We start from the raw sequence: 15,367 nt of genomic DNA on the forward strand, positions 1-15,367 counted from the left end.
TGATGTTAGCATATGCTTCACAAAGTTTTGTTGAGTGGACAATTGGAATAGATGCGTAACGATTGCCATTGTGTAGGAGAACACATTTTAAACTTCTAGTGGAACTGTCTATGAAGAGACGCCAGTCCTCTGGTCTATATTCCGGCAGCCCCAATTCAAGTAAAAATCCAGGTATATTGCTGCAATATACTATAACCTCTTCTTGGTTGAAGTATGGAAGAAGGTTTTCTTCTCTCGTCCGGTAAGCTGTCATTTTAACACTTGGATGAAGACAGTTCTTTCCTTTAGCCTGGATGCTAAAAGTTCTGATGCTTGCTTTGAAAGATTGAGTTCTCGTATCAAGTCACTGAGCTCCTTCTGGTCGAACTGCTGGGGTTGTGTCTCATGTCCTTCGTATTCCGAACCACTACTTGTACATTCCTCGCCGTGCACATCGTCATCTGATGATGTTAGCGTGGGTAATGTTGTGAAGGTTGGTACAGGAACATCGTTGCTGTGCACCACCGGTCTTCTTGCTGATTCCAAATCGGGATATTCCCACTTTCGTTTTTTGAACCTATTAAAGCCTTTCACATTAACAATGCAAAAATAGCAATCATGTGTATGGTTCTTCTGCTCTCGCCATACCATAGGCACTCCGAAGTTTAAGCTTTTCCTTTTTCGTTTTGTCCACTGCCGTAAGCACTCCACACAGCATTTACAAACTTTATGGGGTGCCCACGCCTTGTCTTGATCTCCAAGATTAATTCCGAAATATGCCAGATACGCTTCCTTCACAAAAGGAGTGATATTCTTCCTGTTCTTTTGAAGAACGTATTCACCACAAATGTAGCAGAACTCATCTGGATGGTTCACGCAAAGACGGCGTGAAGAACTCATGTTTTCCTAAAACAAAATTGCACAAATACTACATATTATGCAGAACTTTCTTGTATTTGCATGTCAATCACATCCAACAAACATCATTAATTGTTTTGTGTGAAATGAATACTCACCTCTTATTTGCTACGTCACGATGAAAAGGTTCTATCTCCTTGAAGCTGCACTGCACATGTGTGTGACTTTCGACCATCGCCATTTTTCTTGTTTACACTGAACGCTACCTATCGGCTGTTGCGGGGATTACCTCGGCCAACAAATGAATGTCGAGTACCGCCGAATTCAAATCTGCACAACCCTCAATATCTTCAACACACGCACCGCACAACAGGACTGAACACATGCTGACAGTGTGATGTTTGCATGATGTAATCCTCAACCACACAGATGCACTCCCTGAGCACAACTGTTTAATAAAGGTAGTACAATATCACTAATTAAAAAACAGGTAGCAAATACATTACACCATATATGGACCCTGCAGTCGATATTATCCACATGAAACTCTCATTTCCACAAATAACCTATATCTCAAAAACCAGAGCCAATTTGGAAAAAGTACAAATATACTCGGAATGAGTATCATAACAATATCCCATTTTCGTTCAAACTTCCCTGGCAACGAAAAAAAAAATTTATTTTGTAGAGCTGTGTAATCGTTGAGATTTAGATATTTTTCGAGAGACCGATATTCGTGAGGGTTCGCTATTTTTAAAGGGATCTTTACTTTTCAGTGTTCCAATACCTTTCGAGCGATTAATACTTTCGAGATCGATACCGTCCGAGTGTTCGATGCCTTTCGGTAGTTTGATCACTCACATAAGGTCGATACAATTCGTAAAATCAATGCCATCGAGCGATCGATACTTTCAGATATATCTATTATTTCGAGTGGATGAAACATTTCGAGAGGTCGGAAACTTCCGAGAGATCAGATAATTTCCGAGAGATCGGATACTTTCCAAGAGTTCGCATACCTTCTGAGAGATCGGGTACTTTCCGAGAGGTGGATATTGTTCTGAAATTGACACAATTCGTAACATGTTTGTACACCAGAAGGTCGATACATTCCCAGCGATGGATACATATGAGAAATAGATAATTTCTGACAGGTAAGTGCATACGAAAGATTGAGTCTTGTCCAGATATCGATAGCTCCAGAGAGATCAAGTCTCTTCAAGGGATCAACTACTTTCTTGTGTATGATACCTTCTGTGATATCGATGATAACGTAGAAGTCGATACTTTTTGTAATTTCTGCACCTCTCGAGAAATAGGAATTTCTAGACATATTGAAACTTTTCGAGAGATCTATATTTTTCGAGATTTTGATGTTTTACGAGAGCACGACCGTTTTAGTTATATCGATTGTTTTGTGGTCTATATATTTCTAGGAATCTACACTTTTCTTGGAATCAATCTTACACTGATGCTTTATGTAAGTTCGATACTTTTCTTGAAACCGGTACATTCCGAAAAACGATCAGCAGATCGGTTCTGTTCGAGAGGTCGATACATATCAGGAGACATATTGTGAGACATCAATACTTTTCGAGATCCATGTTTTCCGAGAGATCAATAGTTTCTGAGAGATCAATGTACGTTAAGAGGCTGATATTTCCGGCGAAATCGATATAATTCGTGTTGTCAGCACACATCGATTTCCCAGAAGTTTCAATGATATCGATATTTTTGAAGTGCTCCATAACATACAGCAAATCATAACTTTCGAGAGTTCGATAACTTCGTCGGTTGCTCCTTTTCGAGGGCTACTGTCTTAAAAGGTACCTATGTTTCTCTTGAGATCAATACAATACGAGTGAATGATACATTTCGTATGATCGATACTACAAAGTTTCGTTATGCTTCGAGAGATCAGATATTATCCAGAGATCAGATATTTTCCGTGGGAAGTATATTTTTGGTATCGATGTTCCTCGAGAAGACGTTATACATAGAATGTTCGATTCTCTTCGAGTTATCGATATCACCAGCACGACCCATATTCTTTGAGAGGTTGATATTTTACTGGGTAATTTATTTTCTAGCTATAGATATTTTCCTCGGTTTAGATTTTTTTCTAGGTGTTTTTCTAAGTATATGTATGTTCGTATGATGGAATATTGCGATAGATCGATATTTTTCCTTTTCGTTGTGTCGTATTCGATATATGGATAATAATCGAGTGATTGAAACATCTTGAGACATCATTATCTTCTAGGAATCTATTTTTTCTAGGTATAGATTTTTTTTAGGTATAGATTTTTGTCCTATAGCAAAAAATCGATATCCTTCGAGATATCGATTGTTATAGAACCGTGTATTTTTAACGAGGGCTACATGACGTTATTTGCCGATAGATCATTACTTCTCGATAGATGATATCCTTGTGTGTTAGTCGTTGTACAATATTACGAGATATTCGAATATCGACACTGTACATTGTATCGAATTATTCGATATGTCGGTATGCCGAATAATGGAAATTTTCCTCAGATCGCGAGCTTTCGAGATATTGATATTTTTCCATAGTTAGATTTCTTTCGACAGATCTGTATTATCATATTGATTGTAATAATTCGAGAGACTGATACTTTTCTGTTCGTCGATGTTTTCTGTATATCGACTATTTTCGAATTATTGATGTACTTCGAGTGAACGAAATTTTTCAATGGCTCGGTAGTCTTCGAAAATTTGGTATTCTTCGTTTGACTGGTTTTTCTGACAGATCGATATTATTTGACAGATCGTTGTTTTCGCGATGTCGAAATTTTTCGGTATATAATTATTTTTCGAAATGTTTCAAGATACAGATTTCTTTGCATAGATAGATATTTTCCGGTGGAGCTATACTTTTCGAGTGGTTAATGTTATTCGATAGGTCGATATACTTTGATAGTACGATACTTTTCGTTTGACCGATATTTTTCGCCAGATGCATATTTTTCTACCTAAATTTTGAGATATTGATAGTTGCCTTGGGCGATAAATTCTTCGATCGGCATATTTCGATGGATCGACATCGTTGTTAACGTCGATCTTTTCCTAGTTATCTATCTTTTGTGTTATCTATATTTCTCGAGCTATACGTTTTTTCCAGGATATCGAAATTCTTCGAAAGATCCATATTTTTCGAGGATTGACCTTTTCCGATGTGTCTGTATATATGATCTGTATTTTTTGTAACATCTATGATATTCGACTGATCGGTAGTTTTGTTAGTTCCTCAGTCTTCCGGTGAATGCTGTTTTTCGATAGATCGAAATTTTTCCTTAGAATGTTATTCTTCGAGACATCAACACTTTTTATTAGACTGGAAATAATTGAGGTGGATTTTTTCATGTTATCGATATTGTCGATTATCTACGGTAATCCGATATTGCACGAGGTATAGATGCATAGTGACATGACATTATTTTTCGATATTTCGATAACTTATAATAGACGATATTATTTGATAGATCGATACTTTTCCATAGGTCGATTTTTGATCCCCAATTCGCGGCGTCGTCTTCCACGACTTCTGTCAGCTCAACTGTATCAAACATATCCGTAGCCCCTCCTTTCCACCCTTCGTCCAATGGCGTGGCGGAGAGGCTTCTCTGCACTTTTAAACACCAATAGACTACAGCAACACACATCTCCAACCACGTAAGCCCACACCCTGTTTTTGAGCACCTATTGCACTAGACCAATTGATGGACGCAGCCCGGCTGAGCTCCTTCATGGGCGACAGCAGCGGACCCTGCTCCATTTGCTGATGCCGTCCTCCTCCCGCCCCCACTCCTGGCCCTCGCAGCAGTATGACCATGGCACAGCTGTGTGGGCCCGCAAGTACGGGTGCAAGGCAGGTAAAACACACCCACCACCACAGTTGTTGCGGCCCATGGGCGGCGTGTGACGTCAGTGCAGACATCGAAAGGCTTGGAGCGCCGACATCATGATCAGCTCTGCCTGCATGCCGCCACGGGACACTCGTCGCGACCTCTTTCCCTGCATCCTTCAGGTGCGCACGTGGTCCTCAAGTCACCGTCCCTGCCCCCGGTTGCTGTCTCCCCGCAGGCCTGCCACCAGTCCTCTCCACCTCCTGGTGGATCGGCGCCTCCCTCCCCCACACTGGACCCTGGATCAGCTGTCATGGCTACCTCAGGCGTCCCTTCCTCCCCGCCAATAGCGGTTGATGAGCCTGACTCCTCTTCTCACTGCCACCAACCTCGGCACCGTCCGGGGCGTTTCTGCCCCTACGCGCAAGTTTCAGGGGGTGGGATCTGGTACCGCGCGCCGCAGAATTTGAATCCCCGCCAGATGTCATGGACATTGAAGACCCCTGGAGGTCTCTGCACCATCACGCTGTAAGCTGTGGTGGCGTGCGCCTCATGGCCCGCATTTAGTGTGAGGGCACCACAGTGGAACACATGGCTCCAGCGGCCAATAGCGGCGCCCCCGATAGAGTATTTAAGCGCCTGCCTCTCGCTCAGCCAGACAGTCTAACCTTGCATACATCTCTGGACACATCGCCTCGCCTTTGACAGCTTATTTACTTTCTTGTTCTGTGTATGAGTGGACATGGTTGTTATATTTTCTTGTGACTCTGTTGTTTCGATCTTGTTGTTGTTCATTCTGTCCTTTGTTGGTCGTGTCCGTCCTCTCCCGTTGTGTTGTTGTTCACGGGACACTCCGCGGGTCCCGCCACGCTTTCTGTCACTTCAACCCCACGACCGTTCCAGTCGCCGTTACAACACTTTGTATGGAACGCTGAGACGCGTTATAATGACATGGCACAAATAGCAGTGAACTGGGAAGTCCCTGTACACTCGCTCGTCTCTGTATCTCTCAAATGACACAGAGCTCGTTTCACCACAAATGACCTGCAAGGGTCAGGAAAGCTTTGTAGAAGGTTTTGCACTCTGTGCAGTTGCCTGTTTCATTGGGGGGGCTAAGATGACATACTCAGATACCTACTCCACGACTACCTGAATGTAACTGTATACCCTATCTGTGAGCACAAGGGGACTCTTTAAACTGGTTGCAGTGAGGTGTTTTAAATGGAATTATGGGATGCAGAGGTACCTGCATTGTCACCGTAACATGCTTTGATTTCTGACAGGCTTTAGACACTGCCAATACCCTCCAAATTCGTCTGTCCACATCTTTAAATAGGCACAGTGTGCGTAATTTCAGGTAGCATTTCCTGATTCCAAAATGTGCGTAGCTAAAGTGAGTGTGCCAGATTACCTTGTTCACAATTTCATCTGGAATGCAAAGACGCTAGGGCGCTCCTTTTCCTTCACTGTGAAAGAACAAGATTCCCTTTTGCAATATGTACGAGGGCAGTTCAGAAAGTAACCTCCGATTGGTCACAGTGCGGGTTGTGGGGGGAGTAGCGACGCCATCTGTGCGTTCACGCACTCAACAGGTCAGTCGGCATCAAGCCGTGGTCGAGTGAACGTCGTACCTGCGCTAGCTTAGTTTTTGTGGCAGTTTGAAATGTGTGCTGCAATAGAAAACCCCGCCAAATGTGAAGTGCGTGCTGTCATAAGGTTTTTTACAGCCAAAGGATAGTCTGCAGCAGCTATTCATCGTGAGCTTTGTGCCGTGTATGGACCAAGAGTTATGAGTGAGGGAGTTGTCCGTGAATGGGTACGTTTATTTAAAAGTGGACGAGAAAACGTTCATGATGAAGAGAGGAGTGGTAGACCATCATTGGTGACTGACGAACTCGTTCAGACAGTTGATGCAAAAGTTCGTGAAAATCGACGTTTCTCAATGTCGGAGTTGTCTACTGGTTTTCCACAGATTTCTAAGACTCTCTTGTACGAGATAGTGACAGCAAGATTGGGTTACCGTAAGTTCTGTGCACGATGGGTGCCCAAAATTCTTACCGACCACCACAAAACTCAAATAACGGCCTCTGCATTAGACTTTCTGTCACATTATGAGGACGAAGGAGAACCATTGTTAAACAGAATCGTGACCGGTGACGAAACCTGGATTAAGTACGTGAACCCTGAGACAAAAGAACAATCAAAGATGTGGGCACATTCAAATTCGCCTACCAAACCAAGAAAAGCCTCGCAAGATTTTTCTGCCAGAAAACTGATGGCAACGGTGTTTTGGGATGCCAAAGGGGTGTTGTTGGTTGAATTCATGGAACGTGGTACGACCATTAATCAAGATGTGTACTGTGAAACAATAAAAAAGTTACGACGGGCTATACAGAACAAACGCCGTGGTATGCTGACTTCTGGTATCGTTTTTTTGCACGATAACGCCTGTCCTCACACTGCTCGCAGAACAACGGCCCTTCTTGAGTCCTTCAAGTGGGACGTTATCAACCATCCACCTTACAGCCCAGACCTGGCGCCAAGTGATTATCACCTCCTCATGCATTTGAAGAAATGGCTCGGGTCACAGCGGTTTGATGACGACGAAGGACGAAGAGCTCAAAGATGCGGTCACAGGCTGGCTCCAGGCACAAGCGGGTGATTTTTATGCAGAAGGAATTTCAAAGCTTGTGAAGAGATACGATAAGTGCCTCAATCGCTATGGAGACTACGTAGAAAAATAGTGCAAAGATGTAGTTGTAAGATGTATATATTAAAATATTTTTATTTAACTTGGTGTATTTTTTTATATCAACCGGAGGTTACTTTCTGAACGGCCCTCGTAGAATTGCCTGAACTTAGTTTCCGTCCTATCCTTCAATCTCTTCTTTAGAGCAAGTAGTGTTCGATCCCTGTCTTGTTTCCTGCTGATGTCCCTTACCTGCCCGTGGTAACATAATTCTCAAACGCCACCTTTTTAATATAATACAGGCTGAAGTGTTCTTCTTCTAGTTTTGTGGTGTAATTTAGGTTCAGGCATTCGGCAGGAATTTGTGCATGTATTGCGTGATCAGCAAATGTAATTTTCCGACACCATCTTTTTGCCATGTGAGTTCTCCTCATCCCACATCAAATATGGCCTGAGATTGGTCTTCCCGTTGTTTCTTTTGCTGTTGTGGTTCTCCAGTATCCCGCTGGAACTGGTTTGCATTTTGTTGTTCTCTCCAGTTTGTTCTTGCCATTCGTTGTAATTATTGTTGTAATTGTCTTGTCTACCTCTGTTCTCTCACCGAGCGAGGTGGCGCAGTGGTTAACACACTGGGCTCACATTCGGGAGGATGACGGTTCAAACCCACGTCTGGCCATTGTGGCGAAATAAATAAAAAAATTAAATTTATTGATTTTTTTGGAAAAGAGAAAAGATTATGGATATGGAACTGTAACTTTAGAATTTTTGACAGGCTTTTTTACGGACTGTATTGACCGGCTTGAATGCAGACAAATTCAGTGCTGCATGAAATTTGCCTGTAATATAATTTACAATTCCGATTAATTACATTTTTGAATTCTACATCATTGTTGATTTATTCAGAGAATTCGTCCTTCTGCCACAATATTAATTAATTAGTCGCCATCTATGTTCTTCTCTTTGCTGACCGTGTGTATCTTCCTGAGTCGGAATCGGTTCACTTCATGAAGACGGTGGAAACCAAGGAATACAATGCTACATCGCTTTAAATACTTCTCGTAAAACTTAGATACTTATCACTATTTTTTATTCACAAGACAATAGGACTTGCTCTGCTCGTCACACAAACCATAAATACTAACAAGATGGCTGCCTTTCTGCACACACCAAAAATTACGACCATCCCCTACGAGGTAACAATCGAAAGTGTCTCTTACCTCCTTCTTGGAGTATGAAACAAAAGAGAATCCAATATGCATATTACAGAGATTATATTCTACATCCCTCTCAATTTAATCTTTGGCGCAGTCTTTAAGGTATTATATGTCTCTGCATCGGAATGTGTCATTACAACTGCCCCCCTACTGTATACTGTAGTGTCGCAGAATATTAAAGAGTTGGAAACGTGGAATATTGAAGTTTCGTTGCCTATGCCGAGAGCCAGAGGCAGTAGGTTAGCCAAGAGGTAGGAGGATTGCACATGTATCGGAATGTGTCGTCACGCAGGGCCTGGTTACACACAACGGGCGAGAGAGAATTGCTTAGCATGCGGGTTTGTGTTAGACGGAGACTTTCGTAGAGTGTAAGACAGAGGTATAGCGTCAGCTGTACTGCATTTCACAACTTCGCGTAAGTCTGCCGTAACGACACGTAACTCTGTCACAAGAAGACCTAAGGGGCGAGTACAACAGATAAATCAGCAGTATAAGTGGAACAAATGCGTTCATTACAAACGAGCATGACGTCAGGACGTCGCTCGTGGTTCCTTTAAATACGCCAGCTTTGATAGCAACAAGGCACTCGCAGTTTAGATGTGTACTGGGTCGCTGCGTAGCGCTCAGCTCGGTGATCGACATGATAATCTTTATTAAGGAGATGTTGCAGTAAGGGCAGCCCATCCAGCAGCAGACGTGAGGGGACAGTACCAGCTCTGGTTCTCTCTGCTGCCGCTGTCAATCATCAACCCAGGATTAGCAGACATCGCGGCAGACTCGCTCGCCGACAATGCTGACCACATCAGTGAGCTGTCGTCGAGATTGTGCAGGGCCTAGGCCCTGTGGATCCGCCGTCACAACCTGGTGAACCAACGAAGCTGGGGGACTGCAGCCCATTCCACCCGTCCACTGCGGGCGAACCACCAGGAGGAGCAGGGAAGAAGACAGGGTGGGATAGAGTACAGTCCGCATTACGAGAACGCCTCTCGTGCCGACAGCAACGGGACTCCAACCCGGAGCATCCTACGCGCAGCGGCTGTTGTCCGCCGCCGAGCCGGCCGACCAGCTGGGCACCGCCAGCCATGGGCGGCCGAAGTCCATTGCTATGTCACAGCACGCGGCGCTGCGCTACCAAGACTGGTGCGGCCCGGAGCTGGTGTCATCTCTCCGAGTTAGCGAGGACTTGGGGAAGGTCGTTGATATCACCAAGCTCAGCCAGCCTGTGTTACGCGGGTCACATTGTGCTCAGCAGGAATAAAGGTGTCATGAATTAATAATGTTTCTTTGGCGTTTCTGACGCATCCACAGTCATTTCCTAGCATCCTGACAACTGGGGAGGTCACCACTAGGACTCCAGTCCTCCGTAGGCCACCAGGAGCACTGGGGCGCCTACAGATTTGGTGGCAGAAGTCCTCACGCCCACTGCCTACAGATTTGGTGTCAGAAGTCCTCACGCCCACCGCCTACGGATTTGGTATCGGAGGTGTTCGAACCACTCACTACAGCACTGGCCTGCAGATCTGGTATCTGGAGTCGTCGACACCGCCACTGCAGGACTGACACCACAGAGTTGCGGTAGAACTGTCGACTCTACGCAGCCTTGTGGTAAGTGCACGAGGCGATTTTTGTTAATAACTATGGATGCACGTTCTTTGTTGGGAGTGCACTTTGTGAGACCTGCTGAAACAGCAGATTTACCTGAGTTTAAGGGAAACAGTTGGGAAACGTACTTGGTACCAGTTGGATGTACTATGTGTAATTTGACGGGGCATGGGGAGCCATGCACGAAGTTTGTACCAGTAGGATATTCAATTTGTAAATGGTTTGGTCATGCAGCGCACAATTGTAGAGAGTGTCGCTGGGCAATAACAAGGCAGAAGGATTAATTTTGTATAGTTGTGTATGGTGAGTCTTGTTTGTCTTCTTGTGTGTAGTGCTCAGCTGTGACAAAGGAGTTGAGTAGCTAGTGTAGTTATTGTTCTGAGGAGTAAATTCAGTATAGAGTAAGTTGTTGGTAATTTGCACAAATCATGCCGGTAACAAGATCAGTTAGTACTGAAGTGAGTATAGCTGCTCTGATGAAGCAAATCTCAAAATTGTTAGAAGAGAATGCGCAGCATAAGTTATGTCACGTAGAATTAATGACGCAAATGGAGTCCTTGCGTTCGGCTTAAGAGTCGCAAACGGGTTCAAGTGAGTGCAAGACAGTAGCAGTGTCCAACCTTGCAATATATCCTTCAGTAGCTAACCTGATCACGCCTCTCCCAGGTAAAACAACAACGTCTGCTGCTGAATGGGCCGCCCTTACTGCAACATCCCCTTAATAAAGATTAACATAGCGATCACCGAGCTGAGCGCTACGCAGCGACCCAGTACACACCTAACTGCAAGTCTAACTGCGAGTGCCTTGTTGCTATCAAAGCTGGCGTATTTAAAGGAAGCACGAGCGACGTCCTGCTCGTTTGTAATGAACGCATTCGTTCCACTTATACTGCTGATTCATCTGTCGTACTCGCCCCTTAGTTGTTCTTGTGACAGAGTTACGTGTTGTTACGGCAGACTTACGCGAAGTTGTGAAATGCAGTACAGCTGACGCTATACCTCTGTCTTGCACTCTACGGAAGTCTCCGTCTAACACAAACCCGCGTGCTAAGCAATTCTCTCTCGCCTGTTGTGTGTTACCATGCCACTGCCCCTGCGTGACGACACATTCCGATATATGTGCAATCCTCCTACCTCTTGGCTAACCTACTGCCTCTGGCTCTCGGCGTAGGCAACGAAACTTGACAATATTCCACGTTTCCAACTCTTTACTGTTCCGCGACACTACAATACTGTCACTAGAAAATTTTATTTGGTTGACAGGATACAGTAGTCAACCTTGCAATTGATAGGTTTGGGGGTCTTTTATTTACAAACTTCATTTTTACTGTCTCGTTTTCATGACACTGTGAATTCTTTGGTATTACTGAGTGTCTGTCAGGTTTTTGGCATACTTATGCTAATATTTACAAACCTTAATCCTAATACACAAACTTTTGATTTATACTGACAAATGCGGTCACGTAGTAAAGTTTGTACAATAAAATATACAACGTTATTTACAAATGTTTGCTTCCTCGTCAGAGGTGAAAATTAAGTCCTTGTATTGCTTTCTGTATTTATTCTGGGGCGACGAGCTTTGGCCGTCCGTTAGCGGGCGACGTTGGTTGAATGCGCGCGCCAGTGCAGTGAATATACACCGACGTGCGGGTACCGTCTAGATTTCCGAACCTCAGTATGCATGTGATTTTTGTAGTTCCTTCCAGTACTTAAGACTGGATACGACGAGGTATATTGGAATATGTGCCCCGAAGAACACACCACACTATGTGCGAGGCGGAGGACGATCCCGCCGATGCAGCTCCAGGTAAGAAGCGTACCGTGTCAAACTTGGTTGGCATTGTCTTTTCTTATTGTCACGCCATGGGTCGTTTGACGATACAAGCTCCAATTTTCGATGTCACTTGTTTAGGCTCGCTGGCACTTGCAACGTAGCACTACTTTGCACAATTTTAATTTCTACACACACCACTTTAACTGGGAGTATTGCGATCGAAACTTTCTTTTTCACTACACTTTTTTCTTCGCATTAACCCCTTTTACCTATTGTACCAAGATTCATTCCCCTCAATACTTCTGGTCAATGTACATAAGTATTCACAACTTTATAAGTCACGGGCTTGGCATGAAATACAAAATACATCACATACAATGGAATAACATATAACACATACAATACATTGTTTACATTAATTACAGGAAAAAACAATCGACGAAAATTGAAAAATTTTTTGACCACTCATAATGGCTTCTTCGCCTTGGATTTTACTGACACACACACACCTTTTTCCATTAATCTGTCAGCAGGAACAAGTCCTTTGTTTTCATTCTTGAACTCATAGTGGCTTCTTCGCCTTGGATTTTACTGACACACACACCTTTTTCCATTATAATAATTTATATGCAGCATAACCGTAACATGTACAGTGTTTTGTGCTTAAGCACGTTCTGGTGTGCTTGTAAATCATTACCCTTAATAAAACTTTCTACATTAACATGGACATATAAACATAAAATCTTGAAGTTCAGGGTGTAACTACTATTACTATGTACAGTGTTTCATAATAGCGGCACGCCCTTGTGTGCGTGTATCATCTTCAATTAAAGTGAGATTATAGGCGTCTTGTGTTATCATGAGTCAAAAAATACATACATTTTAATGCAACGATTCTCATGAAAATCTATGTACACGAATTATCCGACTTTCATAGCTTCAGTGCAGCATAAAATTCTGTATGACGTATTTGTTCATAATTCATGTTATAGACGATTCCTTTGCTTACATGTCGTCGATCACACTACTTACCTGTTTCTCGTATAGCGGCGATATCATTTTCATTCTTTGTGACTGTAAATCGTGATATGTATGAAAGATATAATTTTGAAATGATTTATCATTTCATGTTTCAAGTGTGTAAAGTAATTCATACCTTCCTTCTGCATACATGAGTGAAGCATAGCTAATGTTGCACTGTGTGTCAGGTTTTTCGTATTTTCTCGTAAACTCGTAGTCTCACGGTTTTAATTAAGTTGTTTCTTGAAGTTAGGTATACATTTTATACGAGGTTGTCTTAGAGTTTAATTTTCCTTACACACTTCTATGTTGTTTAGGTTCCGTACATGTACAGAGCTTCTTTCGCCTTTCACATATTCATACGTACGTTTATACATACAAAAAATATCTACCAGTATAATATACACTTTGCTGGTGGGGTCCTTTTTTGGTACCCTGCACCATTCCCTCAATAGTCCAAAATAATTCAGGGTGTGTTGAGCATCGTCCCTTCATACTAATAATACTTACAACTAAATATTTCTTCTTACATACATAACTGCCTTACGGTCCATTAATGCGCAATTATTCCATATTTTCCTCCTTTACACTTCAGCTTTCGTACATGTACCTTCGTGTGTAGCTTATATATTCTACAAAGTTGTTTGCTGAGTGCTTTAGGTGTTTCCTAACGTTAATGTGTTTCTCTCTGTATAAAGCCTAGGTATTTGTTTTGAGGGCGATTCAGTTCATTACTCACGTTGCATAGATCTGTTTTTTATTTTCCTATTTTAAAGCTTGTGTCATTCTCTTCCTTAGTCATAAAAATTCACGCGTTTATCTTGTTCATTCTGAAAATCGCTCGCTGCTGTGTAATTTAAATGTATGTGTCATCTCTTTGCTTTCCTCTTTGCTGCTAGCTTTTCCCTACATGTAATTGTGTGTTGTTCTCGTGTACATGGCCTTTCTTCCGGTTATATATCTGCATTATTTATTTATTTTCTATTGTGCTATTTTCTTTCTCCTTCCATACAAGCTAAGATTTTACTCAATATAATATAATATTACAATACCGTTCATGACCAGTATGTACTTGTATGTTCACTTTTATTAGGTACGTAGTACCAGCTTATAATTAAATTTTCTAAGCTACTATTTACGAGACTTGTGTACCCTTTTCTTTCTTGTTTTTGAATGACTTTCGAACTGTGTCTCATAGTAAGCGTGGTCTCAAAACTTCTAAACGTTCCGCGCACGACTGGACTGTAGGCGCGGGGAAAACTCTGCATTGTTGGTGAACATTATTCGTGAAAGCCGCCATCGTGTAATAAGAGTCACGTGTCGTCTGGACTCGACCGCGCATGCGCCTTCGAGCTTTGTATACACTCAGCTGATCGGACAGTGAAGGGGGAAGATTTCTCCCCGGCTCGCTGCCCACAGCGCGGCCAATGCCCTCGTCTTGCCATGCTGCTATCGCGTGCTCATCAGCTGAGCGTTGGATTGCAACTTCAACGCGTGTTTGTTGCTCGTCTCAAGCGAACAAACTCTGACCTTCGCGCTAATTTGTCTTTGTTCCTCTCTCTTAAATAACTGAGTTAGACTACAAAAGTACCGTATGGTTTATTTTATAGTGTTAAGACTCACAGTAACACATGTTTCATTAGGTGTGGTTAACTATGCGTTTTTAAGCTGGCATATGCCCCCAGTTGGTTACTAGTTTCGATGTTTAACTGAAACTTCAGTTATGTTTTCTAGTTTAATGCATAACCTTTAATGAAAAGATTCCTTGATACCATTGTGGGGGTATAACCCTTTCACCTTGTCCGTTCGTGTGTTACCTAACAGATAACACCCTGGGTGTGGTTTGTCTATTATAATGAAAAGGCCATCATACAACAACTGCCACTTTTTGTTTAATGCCTTAATTTTAGAGGATTCTGGGTGGGTACTTAATAGTACTTCCTGTTCAATGTTAAATTCTGTAACCTTTCTTATCTTTTTGTTGAACTGTTTTCTCCTTATTTCTGCTTGTTCTTCCATCTGTAGTAATGCTTGGCGTACCTTTTCGTCTAGTGTTATTTCCTTTGTGGCTAATTTAGGTAAAGGTTTAGCCCTTTCGTCAAGTTCTGTGCCTGTGCCTTGAAACATTAACTCTGTAGGTGTAAAGCCTGTTGAAGTATGAATTAAATTATTTACAATATGCTGAAATGGGGCTATGTTTTCTACCCATTTTGACTATGTATTTGGTATATAAGTTCTTATAAAGCGATTAAATTTCTTAAAATTTCTCTCAATTGGGCTCGATTCTGGGTGAAATTTGGATACCAATATATGTTTTATGTTTTGAGATTCGAGAAATGTTTTCCATTTATTACTAGTGAAGTTT

The sequence above is a fragment of the Schistocerca piceifrons genome, chromosome 4, assembly GCF_021461385.2.
Source record: "Schistocerca piceifrons isolate TAMUIC-IGC-003096 chromosome 4, iqSchPice1.1, whole genome shotgun sequence".
In the NCBI taxonomy this organism is placed as follows: Eukaryota; Metazoa; Arthropoda; class Insecta; order Orthoptera; family Acrididae; genus Schistocerca; species Schistocerca piceifrons.